Here is a 10,703-nt window from a genome sequence, read left to right on the forward strand (position 1 = left end):
CCACTATGACACCATGTGCTGGAGGAATAAAATACAAATAAATAATATGTATAGTAACTTCTTACTTATAATTATGTTAACCAAACACATTAGAATTTAGATTTTGTTGTTCTGATTTTAATACAAAATACAATATGGAGTTAGGCAAATAAGAAATTGGTCGACTGCTTTCTATTGATTCAATGTAAGATTATAATTAAACGGATTGCTTGATTAGATTGTTTGATTGAGTAAGCTGGGCTTAGGTTGGTTCACACCAGTGGACTAAGCAGAAGACACATTCAAGGCTCAAACGGCTTGCCGATTGTCTAGGAACAGAAAGGGCGCCAAAAAGGCACAGTAAATAAGTAAAAACATATATAAAAAGTTAATGCTTAATATCACTTTCTAGCCTTGAATTCATGTATAAGCGTTAGTAGTTTGGAAGCTTCAACCGCTTTAAGAACCACATTTCAATCATATGGCATTGTATGTTTTCAAGGAGGATAGACAATCCAAACATGAGTCAAATAAAACATAAATGAATACAAAAAACATGAAATTGTTTATCGTTTAAAAAATGGATGTACTTTTTGAACGGCAAAATAAAATGGATATATAACCTTCAGACTCCAACCAAATTTTAGAATATACTATTTGATTCAAGTGATTCACCATGCTTAAACCTAATCTTGGTAAATTATTTTCTAAGATTAGAAAAAGAAACAAAATTTCCTTTGCCGGTACTTGAACCCGGGTCTCTTGGGTGAGAGCCGAGTATCCTAAACAACTAGACTACAACAGACCTTACATTTTTAGGTATACAAGTTTTTTATTAATTGTTATGAATAACGCACTTTGTTAATGTTTTCTTTGTGTGGTAAAAATAATTTTTTTATATAATAACATTATTATAAATACAACGATATTTCATGAATCTTTAGATTAAAAAGATTTGTTTACTTATCATTAAAATATTTGCAAGTTAGTAACATTAAAATTTTCTTTTGGTATTTGTATTGAGGTATTAGCATTTCAATAAAAAATATTAACCATGATCGAAACGAGCATTTTTCAATAGTGATAATTAAAATAGAATTTAGATTTTTTGGGTTCTGATTTTAATAAAAATATAATATGGAGTTAGGCAAATATAAAATTAGTCGACTGCTTTCCATTGATTCAGTGTAAGATTATATTTAAACGGATTACTTAATTGGGCTGCTTGATTGAGTAAGTTGGTCCACAACTGATTTCAATTCCATTAAATTTCGGGAGCCAAATGCAACATAATAATTTCAATACCAAACAAAACAAAAACATAATTCCACAAGTATCAAAAAATATACTATGCATGGAGAATATAAATTTAATGCAAGAATTACATGTTTTGACATTCACATGACAAAAAAATTATTATAATTTAACTCGCTCTTTTCTATTAAAAATCAGCAAAAACATACACAAAGATCAAAGATAAGGGATAGAGCAGGTATGACGTGATCGATGTCCAAACCGGAAACTTGGATCTAAATCCGGCTGTTGTGCCCACGATGACACAAACAATAAACACGCTCAACAATTCAGCCGTGAAATGCCATAACAATCCTCGAAAATATACGACTGCTAGAAGAACGGAAAATCCAAGAACATTGTTCAGTAATACCCCATCATATATCTGCATCAACCATCGAAAATTAATCAGTCGTCAATGCTTCACTTATGTTACAACGTGCCAAATGGGTTGAACTAGTCAAACTGGTCGAATGTTACGCATTGTGTATTTAAATGCACATAACCTCCTAAGTTTGTTCATAATTTAAAAAAAATTAAGATTATAGTTATTGTAATGATATTTAACACGCTAATTATTTATAAAATTCGACAAATTGGAAAAACCAAGTGTTTGATGATCAATCCAACACAACCTGTTACACTACCCTACCCACTAACACGTCTAACACCATCAAAAATATTGAGAACAAACCTCGGAAAAAGTCAACGAAGTAGTTCGTTCTTTCTGTTGACTTGCAGTTTGGATTGCAGAAATAGCAGCTCTTGAATTAGTGGCCAAAGGAACCAAAATAAAAGATATAAAGAAAGATGGTATGGCTGCTGAGTTGGACACATTTTGAACACTGTATAAGTGGTTCTGCCAAAAGTGCCAACATGGCAATCCCAAGAACCAATAGCATTATGGCCTTTGTCCACGCCCATATAGATCGATCCACGTCACCATCTACCCATTTCTCCCAAGGTTTCTGCATGCTCATCCGATCATGTTGATTTTTTAGGTCAAAATTTTAATTATGAACACTTAAAAAATATAAGTTGCAATATGGTATTTAGCTAATGATCTATAGCTAGCTGACTCATACTTGACAAGTGGACAATGCAAACAGGCTAGAAAATGGTTTAATTTAAAAAATGACATAAAATGGGCTACGTCTAGAGTTACTGGGTCCATAGGCGGTCCGTGCTAATTGTTAGGGGTATTTGTGTCATTATTAGAAAATATGTTTAGTATGTTATTATGTATTTGTATAAGTAGAAGGGTAGAAGGGTCAAGCATGTATACGTCAAAGCTAGAAACTGATTTACGGTGTTAGAAGTATACGGCGTTTTAATGAAACGTTGTGTCTGTTGATTGGATTTATAAACCCATCAACATATATTTTAACAGAAGAGCGATTCATGTCAAGAAAGTTTATTTCAATCTTTATATTGCTTCTTGAATTACCATTATTTGGTATTTAGCTAATCTATAGCAATTAATTAGCTGACTCATATTTGACCAGCTGGATAGTGCAAACGTGCTAAAAAAATTGTTTAATTTAAAAATGACACAAAATGGGCTACATCTAGAGTTACAGAGCTCATAAGCAGTCTATGCTAATTGTTGGACCATGAATTCCACGGGAGCCATGATTTCAAAACTAAGTAGTTATTTTCAGTTTTTCAAATTTGGCTTACCCGCGATATATCTTTAGGTCCAGGTGTCTTGGGTGTTGGTTGATCAGTGGATAGCAAGTATTTAAATCCATCAACAAATTCCTCTTCATCAATCTGTTGATCTCCACTTTTGTCAAGATCTTGCATTATGTGAGATGTTGCTTCATCCACATTCCATGATGTCTCACCAAAGTCATAATCCATCAAAAGTGCTTTTAATTCGGATCGCGATATAAAATTATCATTGTTGACATCTAAGCTCTTAAACAATCTAAACATTTCAACAGGAATCTGATCATTGACCAAACGTAACTTCCGTTCCATCAAATATTAAAAGTCTTATATTATATGCATACCTCTTTATGGCGGATACATTTGGTTTTCCATCTTCTTTATAAAAATTTCCAAGTGGAGAGTTTTTAGTATGGCTGATAATTTCTGATGCGAGTCGTTTCATCATTTCTTGTTCTTTCTTTTTTGCTTGAACCCACGGTTGGACAACCTAAAAATTATTAATTTAATAATATATCATAATATGCATATATATAGAGAGAGATCATACTAATTCTTTTCAATATTGAAAGAATTTACAAAAAGTACCTGATATAATTTTTCCAGGAATTGACCGAGCGATATGGTTTATTGACTGCGCTTTTAGTTTCTTCAAGCCATTTTGTCAATCTATCAGTGAATTCATCAATTGTTACTTTTGTGTCACCATCACCATCAAACTCATTCATCACTTGTTCAATTGTTTGCTCTTTGTCCAAGTTAATTGCCTGAATTTGATATCTTGAAGTACTCCTTTAAGCTCAGGAAAAGATATGTACGCATCACCATCTTGATCAATCTTTGTGAACAAACTGCAAACCAATACAATCTTGATAAAATTTGTGAACAATCTTTGTTGTTATTAAAGCGCCACTCCCGTTTGACATGAAGTGCACATGTGAAAAAAAAGAAGAAAAAAAAGGGACCTTTTTATAGCAGGCAGGTTTGCTAGACCATCTTCGGTGAGTATTTTTTCCGCGGTGTGTTCTTGCATATGTTTTAATAGGTCTAAAACTAAATGCTCGTGTTTGACTTACGATAATCGTCTCTTTTGGATAGAAGGCTCAAACACCTATACAAGAAAAAAAAAATTCAAAATTATCATGTACGAAGAATAGGCATGGGAAGATGTGTGGGTTGGATAATCAGTTAAAACGAGCCGGTTTAATTGCAACACACGAGGGCGGGCTTAACATAAGTAATCAAAGAGTTAATAATGTTGCAGGAACAATTTTAATGGTTTTGGAGTTTGTATGCATTATGTTAACTTAACCCCTTTGTCTACTTCAACCCATTTGGCCAGTTTCTCTTTTAGTTAATATGTTTTTGATCCGTTTGTGATAAAACACAATCCAGTTGACCCATTATTAAAACACAAAACTAAAAGTTAATTCAAAATAAATCTTGTACCTGATAAATGAAGTATACTAGCAAGAACGTAACCGAAATAGGAAGTGTAATGATGAAGATATACCCATGAGGAGTATATGTCAATCCAAATAATTTTGGAATTATAAGAAACAGAAATGGTATAAGTGAAAGAAGCATGATTCTTGCTGTTGAACTTGTTTCCGGATCCGTCGTGACACCAGAACCTGAAGTCGTTGTGTGCAAAGAGAACGAAAATGACAACAAAGAAGAAACACAACTATGAAATTATAAACTAACAGAGTTTGAATCTAACCAGTAAGAAATGCAAAAAGCTTTTTGTGAGGGCTTTGGGTGGGACTCGATGAAGCATTTGAATCAGATTTGGAGGAGAAATCTTTACTGCCAATGATTTCACAAGTTCCCCATAATAAAGTGAGAAGAAATATTGTTGATCCAGCTAGTAACCCAACTCCAGTTAGAACATATTCTTGAGCCATCTCTTGAGTGTTGAAAAGTCCTGAAACTGTTAAGTAGACACAGAAAATATTAATACAAGATGGTTATAACATCTGATACGTTATACCAGCTAATATTGTCCATTTTGCTGTTAAGCAGTTCATGACTTTATTTTTGGTTGCCCGAGTGAAGACTTCCCATGAAGTAACGATTTTTTTTTTTTTTTGATGTTTAGATGGTTTAGGATTATGGAAAGTGTTTATAGGTGATTTTTGGGTTTGTGAGGGTTTCTAGGTAGTCTGCGAAGCAGACTTAAAGTTCTCTTGTGGAAGTAGCATAATCTTTCTCTATTCTACTAATTGGTTTAACATATAATTAAATTTTATCTAATAACTTGTAACATTTAACTTTTGTTTTAATAAACAAATACACACTTTTGTTTATGTTTTTTTCTACATTCCAATTTAAATATTATTAAAAACCAAGCTCCTTTAAAATAAAGTATTCTTTTTGTATTTATGAGATGAAAAATACATGAATTTGGTTTTTAGTGGAATTTAAATTAAAATGCCGAAAAAAACAAATTAAACTAAAATGCCTATTTACATTTCTTTAAAAACTCAATTAAATATAACAAGTTATTTGAGAAAAAATATATTATAAAAGCTTTTGAACAACTAAATTTTACACTCTAAAGGGATTAAACCCTTATAGATTAATTATACTTTTCAAAAAGAAAAAAAATAAGGAGAAAAAAACACATATCTAGACTCCGCTTACCCAACCATCGAACGACCCGGAAACAACTACAAACCCAAACCCACCTACAAACACTTTCCATAGTTCTAAACCACCACAACCTCAAAATAATAATAATAATAATAATAATAATAATAATAATAATAATAATAATAAAATAAAATAATAAATAAAATAAAATAAAGAAAGAAAAAAATTGGAGGCCGATCACTTATTATAGAATTACTTTCACCCAAGTACGTTTAATGGATTTGCTCAAAATAAACTGATGGTATTTGAGGCTATGCATTCCTTAGTTCTAATGTCTAAGCATCTCTTAGTGTAATAGATTTAAGATTTCTAATTGGCATCAAGAGTAAATTCCAAGAAAGGGTAGCTAGCTAGAAATAAAAACCTATAACATTGCCAATAATCTATATAAAGATTCATGTGTACCTAGAAGTATTAAGGATTCCGGAAGAAATCCAAGAACTTGAAAAGCACTTGCTCCAAAGATTCCAGGACCAAGAATCTTGAAAATCCTTTTCCCTCCAGAAGAAACATAACACTCTCCATGATACAACAGGTATTCGTACACGATGATGAGAAAAAAGTGCCCCCAAATATTTTCCGAGCACGGTAAGAATCCGTACATTTGCTCACAATGCTCTTCTGAAGAATCAAGTCCTTTGAGACGCAAGAACGACGATTCGGATCCTTGCGCAAGATCATCTCCGCCATCTGAAATCAGCTTAGAAGTTGTGCTGTGATTTAATAGTCTTCCACTAACCACCACAGGTAACAAAATAAGAAGAAACTGTGTATAGCATGCAATCTTGAACATTTTTCCCTTGTTTTGAAACATGTTTGATATCTATCAACCTAGTATGCGTGATCATAGATTGAGTATTTATTTGATGAAATTCGATCATGAAAATATGGGAGGATTGTAGTTTGAAACATTCTGAGGGCCAACTAGGTGTTTCCTTGCAAGTTCAATTTGTTAATGTTTATATTTTAATAAATGAGCTGTATTTACAAGTCAGCCTTAGAAAAGTGGTGGGTACAAGAATTATAAGAATGGCACTATCAACATCCATATCATATGACGGATAAGATTCAATTTTATTAAATTTTTATTCAAAGAATTGACAAATTAATTAGCATGGACCAACAGATAAAACCAAACAAGCGAGCCGTGAAGTATGCACGCAAATGGTCTACGAGTCACTCTCTCAGACCCAAATTCCCTCAACTGGAGTCCTAGTTTTGATTGTGACGAGTGCCCTCAAATTTCTTTGTTTTGGTAAAATGCACGAAATGTGGATTTCTCGTTTAATTTGTTGTTTATTTTTTATTTTAGACGATAACGGGATTGATTTCTTAACATTTGGGAATACTTGATGCCAAATTTACAATATTTCTACAAATACATGCTTAGTTTTCTCTTTCCACTTTGCATTATCTTCATATCATGTAACTTGATTCACAAGCAAGCCTATGAAAACCTTCTAAAACATTTAATTATTCATATGTTTATTTAAGATGTTCCACTGACGGTTACCGTATCAATAATTAGTTCCAAAGCCGCCATATGAATTATTATGTATTGAGGTACCGAAAATGACTTAACATTAGCAATTTTCCAAGGGAGACCTAAGAGCCAATAATGGCTGCTATGTTGTACCAAACACCAAGTTTATTTTTATTTTAAATTTTAATTAGTCCCACTTGGTGATCAAATTGGACCATTACATCCAAATGATTTATATTTAAAAATCAACGTATTAATTAGCACGCTAAATGAATCATTAGCATGGCAACTAGCAGTACTAAAATGCATTGAATCAAGATTGTAGTAGGTAGAAACTGGTTTGCTCATCAAACACTTCACCTTACAAACAAGTACTTGCTTTAGAAGAATATTCAAACCATGCGTTTGGTGGTAGTAACTCTTGCAAAGCCAGCTCGAGTTGTCTCCAGGAATCCCCGAAAATCCGAGGGCCAGGTTGAGTAGGAAAAATGGCCCCTAATATATATATATTTTTTAAAAAATATTAAAAAAGTAAGATATTTAATTTAAAATTTTGCGCACCGGGAAGAGTGGGCACTGGGCGGTCACGCACCTTGCCCCTCCTGATGTTGGATGCTTAATAGTCGATACTGTTTCATATCATTATATGATGGAATTAAATTTAAATTTTGTAATTGGGGACATAATTATATATGCAGTACAAGTTGAGAGCTTGATGACAAAGAAAAAGTTCCTATTGTCTTGACATGTACCAAAACAAAAAGGAGAGAATAAATATCAAGAAGTTATGGATTTGGTATCCGTGACAGCGATATAAATCAAAAGAACGTGTTCGATCAACATTATACAAAGTTGAATGTACTTTTATAAACTTTGTGTTGGGATCTGATCTAAGTTTATGAATTTCCTTTTACCTCCAATAAAAGTATGATCAGAGATAGATGGTTATTATTTAGGGATTGGATTTTGATAATCCCACGTGGTTGGTCATTAATAATCTCTACTGTGAAAATTCCAGCCGGAAATTTTTTTTCTAATTGAACATCCGTTAAGCCGTTAAGTTTTATTCGGATTTCAAACTGATGTTTTAGCACTTTTGATTGGAAGCAGAATACGAGTCGATTTTTGCATAACTTATCTCAAACGATCCTCCAAATGACTTGATTTTTATGTTAATTGGAAGTTCAAAACTAGCATTGAAGCACCGTGTTTGGAACACCGTTTCAAGGTAAGTTTTACATCCATTGACTCGTATCCTACTTCTGATCAAAAGACCTATAACATCAGTTTGAAATTCGCATAAAACTTAACGCTTAACGGAGATGCAATGAGAAAAAAGTTTTTAAAAGGTGGGAACCTCCCGTAGGAATATTCACAATTGGGATTATTATGACCAATGATAAAAAGATGGGATTATTAAAATCCAATTTGCCTAGTATTTATTAGGGCCCTCTTTTTTTTGCACAATGAGCTCTAAACTACTGTAGAGAAAATTACTTCTCACCTATACATGCATGAAACTTTATTCACATTATGTGTACTTTATATTGTTAGTTATCATGCCTTTATAACTCTCACTCAGAACTCACGAACTAATAACTTGCAGAAGATAAAATGAACAATTCTCAAATATGAATATAGGAGATGTATAAAACATGCAGTAAAGAGAAGAAAAGATTGATATTTTATTCATTCCATAGCTGGCTATATATAGCCGTACAAGAGAACGTGCAAGTGCGGAAAATAAGGAATAAAATACTACCTAGTAAACCTGTCAAACCAACTATCAAGTCTACTAAATTAAACTATTAAATAAAATTAAATATAAAACCACAAACACATGTCTTCAAACTCCAGCCATGCAGCTCATGTGATTCTTGAAGCCATGCTTATTCATGCATCCAACTAAGTAAAGTCAAACCAATGTAAAGTACTAACGAGCCAACCTGATAAATAAACGATTAATTCTAACAATCACCTCCTTAATCGTTTATTCATACCATGACTCATAGTAATGTCGGCTCCTCCTCAATCAAATTCGCTTCTTCATTTTTCAACTTCGGACACTCGTTGTTATAATGACCATATTATCCGCACTTATAACATTTCACGGTGACTTTTTATTCTGGAACCGCTCGTTACCATCTCGACCCCTCACAGACCCACGACCTCTTCCCTGGCCACGCCCAAAGCCATCTCGGTTCGAGTTTCCACCGCCACATTTTTTACACCCGTGTGATTTTTCTTCGCTAGCCAACAACAACCCACTTTAAGTATCCATCGTTTTCTCGGTCCCTTTTAAGCGCTCCTCGTACGCCTTCAACCTACCAACAGCTTCATCAAAAAGCATGGACTCCAAATCAAAACATTGATCTATGGAAGCAACGATTTGGAGAAACGATTTAGGCAACGAGTCAAGCAGGCTTTTCAACAACTCTACTTCTTCAAGTTCATGACCAAGACTACGTACCTTTGAGGCTATACCGCTTAACTTGGTAACGAAATCATCAACCGTTTCTCCCTCCTTCATCCGCAAACTTTCAAGCTCCCGCTTCAACGTTGCAACTCGAGCTGTTCTCACCCGATCAACACCCAAATACCGTGTAACACTCAAATATCATAAACACATTATTTAAGACTTTTGTAGAATTTAGGCCCATTTTTTTTAAAACACTATTAATCACAAGGTGTAACCTCTATGTATTTTAACACCAATAAACAATTCGACGCTCACTAATCACAAACACGAGTTTATAAAAATCCGACATGGCCCGTTTGCGTTGTGGACTTTCGTTACGAAAACAACTCCTGGTTATCAAAATAAAGACCAAATTCAAAAGTGACCAAAACATCCATGTACACATCAACTTTTGATAAAATGACACGAGAGTTGTACAACAAAACACCGACATATAACCATTACAGATTTATTGTAATTAAGAAAGTAAGGAACTTGATAACGCCAAATTCTTTTTCGTTGCCTCGCCTCAAGACTTGATCACCCCCGCCAATCATCATATAAATCTTTATACGTATACGTATATATACCACCTAACCGAACTAACCGTAAACGACTCACAGTATCGCTTGAGCTCTCCAGACATTTCTTCGGTTCTCTCGAAATAATTCCTCCATATTGATATTCCAATATGTTTTGCAATCCATGACTAACCGATTAATCCATATGTCTTGGCCCCTTATTGGATAGTCAACTTGTCTTGCCTGCATATGTTTCAACCATAATAAATTAGTCGAAACTAAGTGAGGACTCATACACTATATATTTGATATTCAATTATAGATCATAATTATAAAATATAATTGAAGCATATCAACTCCATCCCAATGCACAATCTCCATTTAGTGTTTTAAAGCCCAACTTTGCTTTTATGTTTTCTTCCTCATCCAACCTCAACAATGCGCCTTTCCACCTCCAAATAGCCCTGTTAACTTGGAATAACAATATACTACAAAACACGCCATAAACAGAATAATTTACACAATAGTAATAATAAAGCATCATTACGCCTTATTTATAAGTTGTAATTCACACAACAGATCATGATTATTACTTAGTTGTTATCCCAACCCATACCCTCATTATATTTGTACTCATAACATC

General features: G+C 33.5%; 1 pseudogene across 1 annotated transcript; it reads right to left on the minus strand.

The window, feature by feature from the left end:
* Nucleotides 1-1,420: 1,420 nt before the first annotated feature.
* On the minus strand, nucleotides 1,421-6,583 carry LOC143580850 (sodium/calcium exchanger NCL2-like; annotated as a pseudogene). Its single transcript, XR_013143730.1, has 9 exons — nucleotides 6,004-6,583; nucleotides 4,667-4,876; nucleotides 4,393-4,577; nucleotides 3,909-4,054; nucleotides 3,532-3,794; nucleotides 3,288-3,433; nucleotides 2,953-3,202; nucleotides 1,967-2,240; nucleotides 1,421-1,657 (listed from the first exon to the last, which is right to left on the minus strand). The product of XR_013143730.1 is annotated as a sodium/calcium exchanger NCL2-like (transcript).
* Nucleotides 6,584-10,703: the final 4,120 nt, after the last annotated feature.

The sequence above is a fragment of the Bidens hawaiensis genome, unplaced genomic scaffold (assembly GCF_021521415.1).
Source record: "Bidens hawaiensis isolate Kalapana, Puna unplaced genomic scaffold, B.hawaiensis_p1.1 tig00030699_1, whole genome shotgun sequence".
NCBI lineage: Eukaryota > Viridiplantae > Streptophyta > Magnoliopsida > Asterales > Asteraceae > Bidens > Bidens hawaiensis.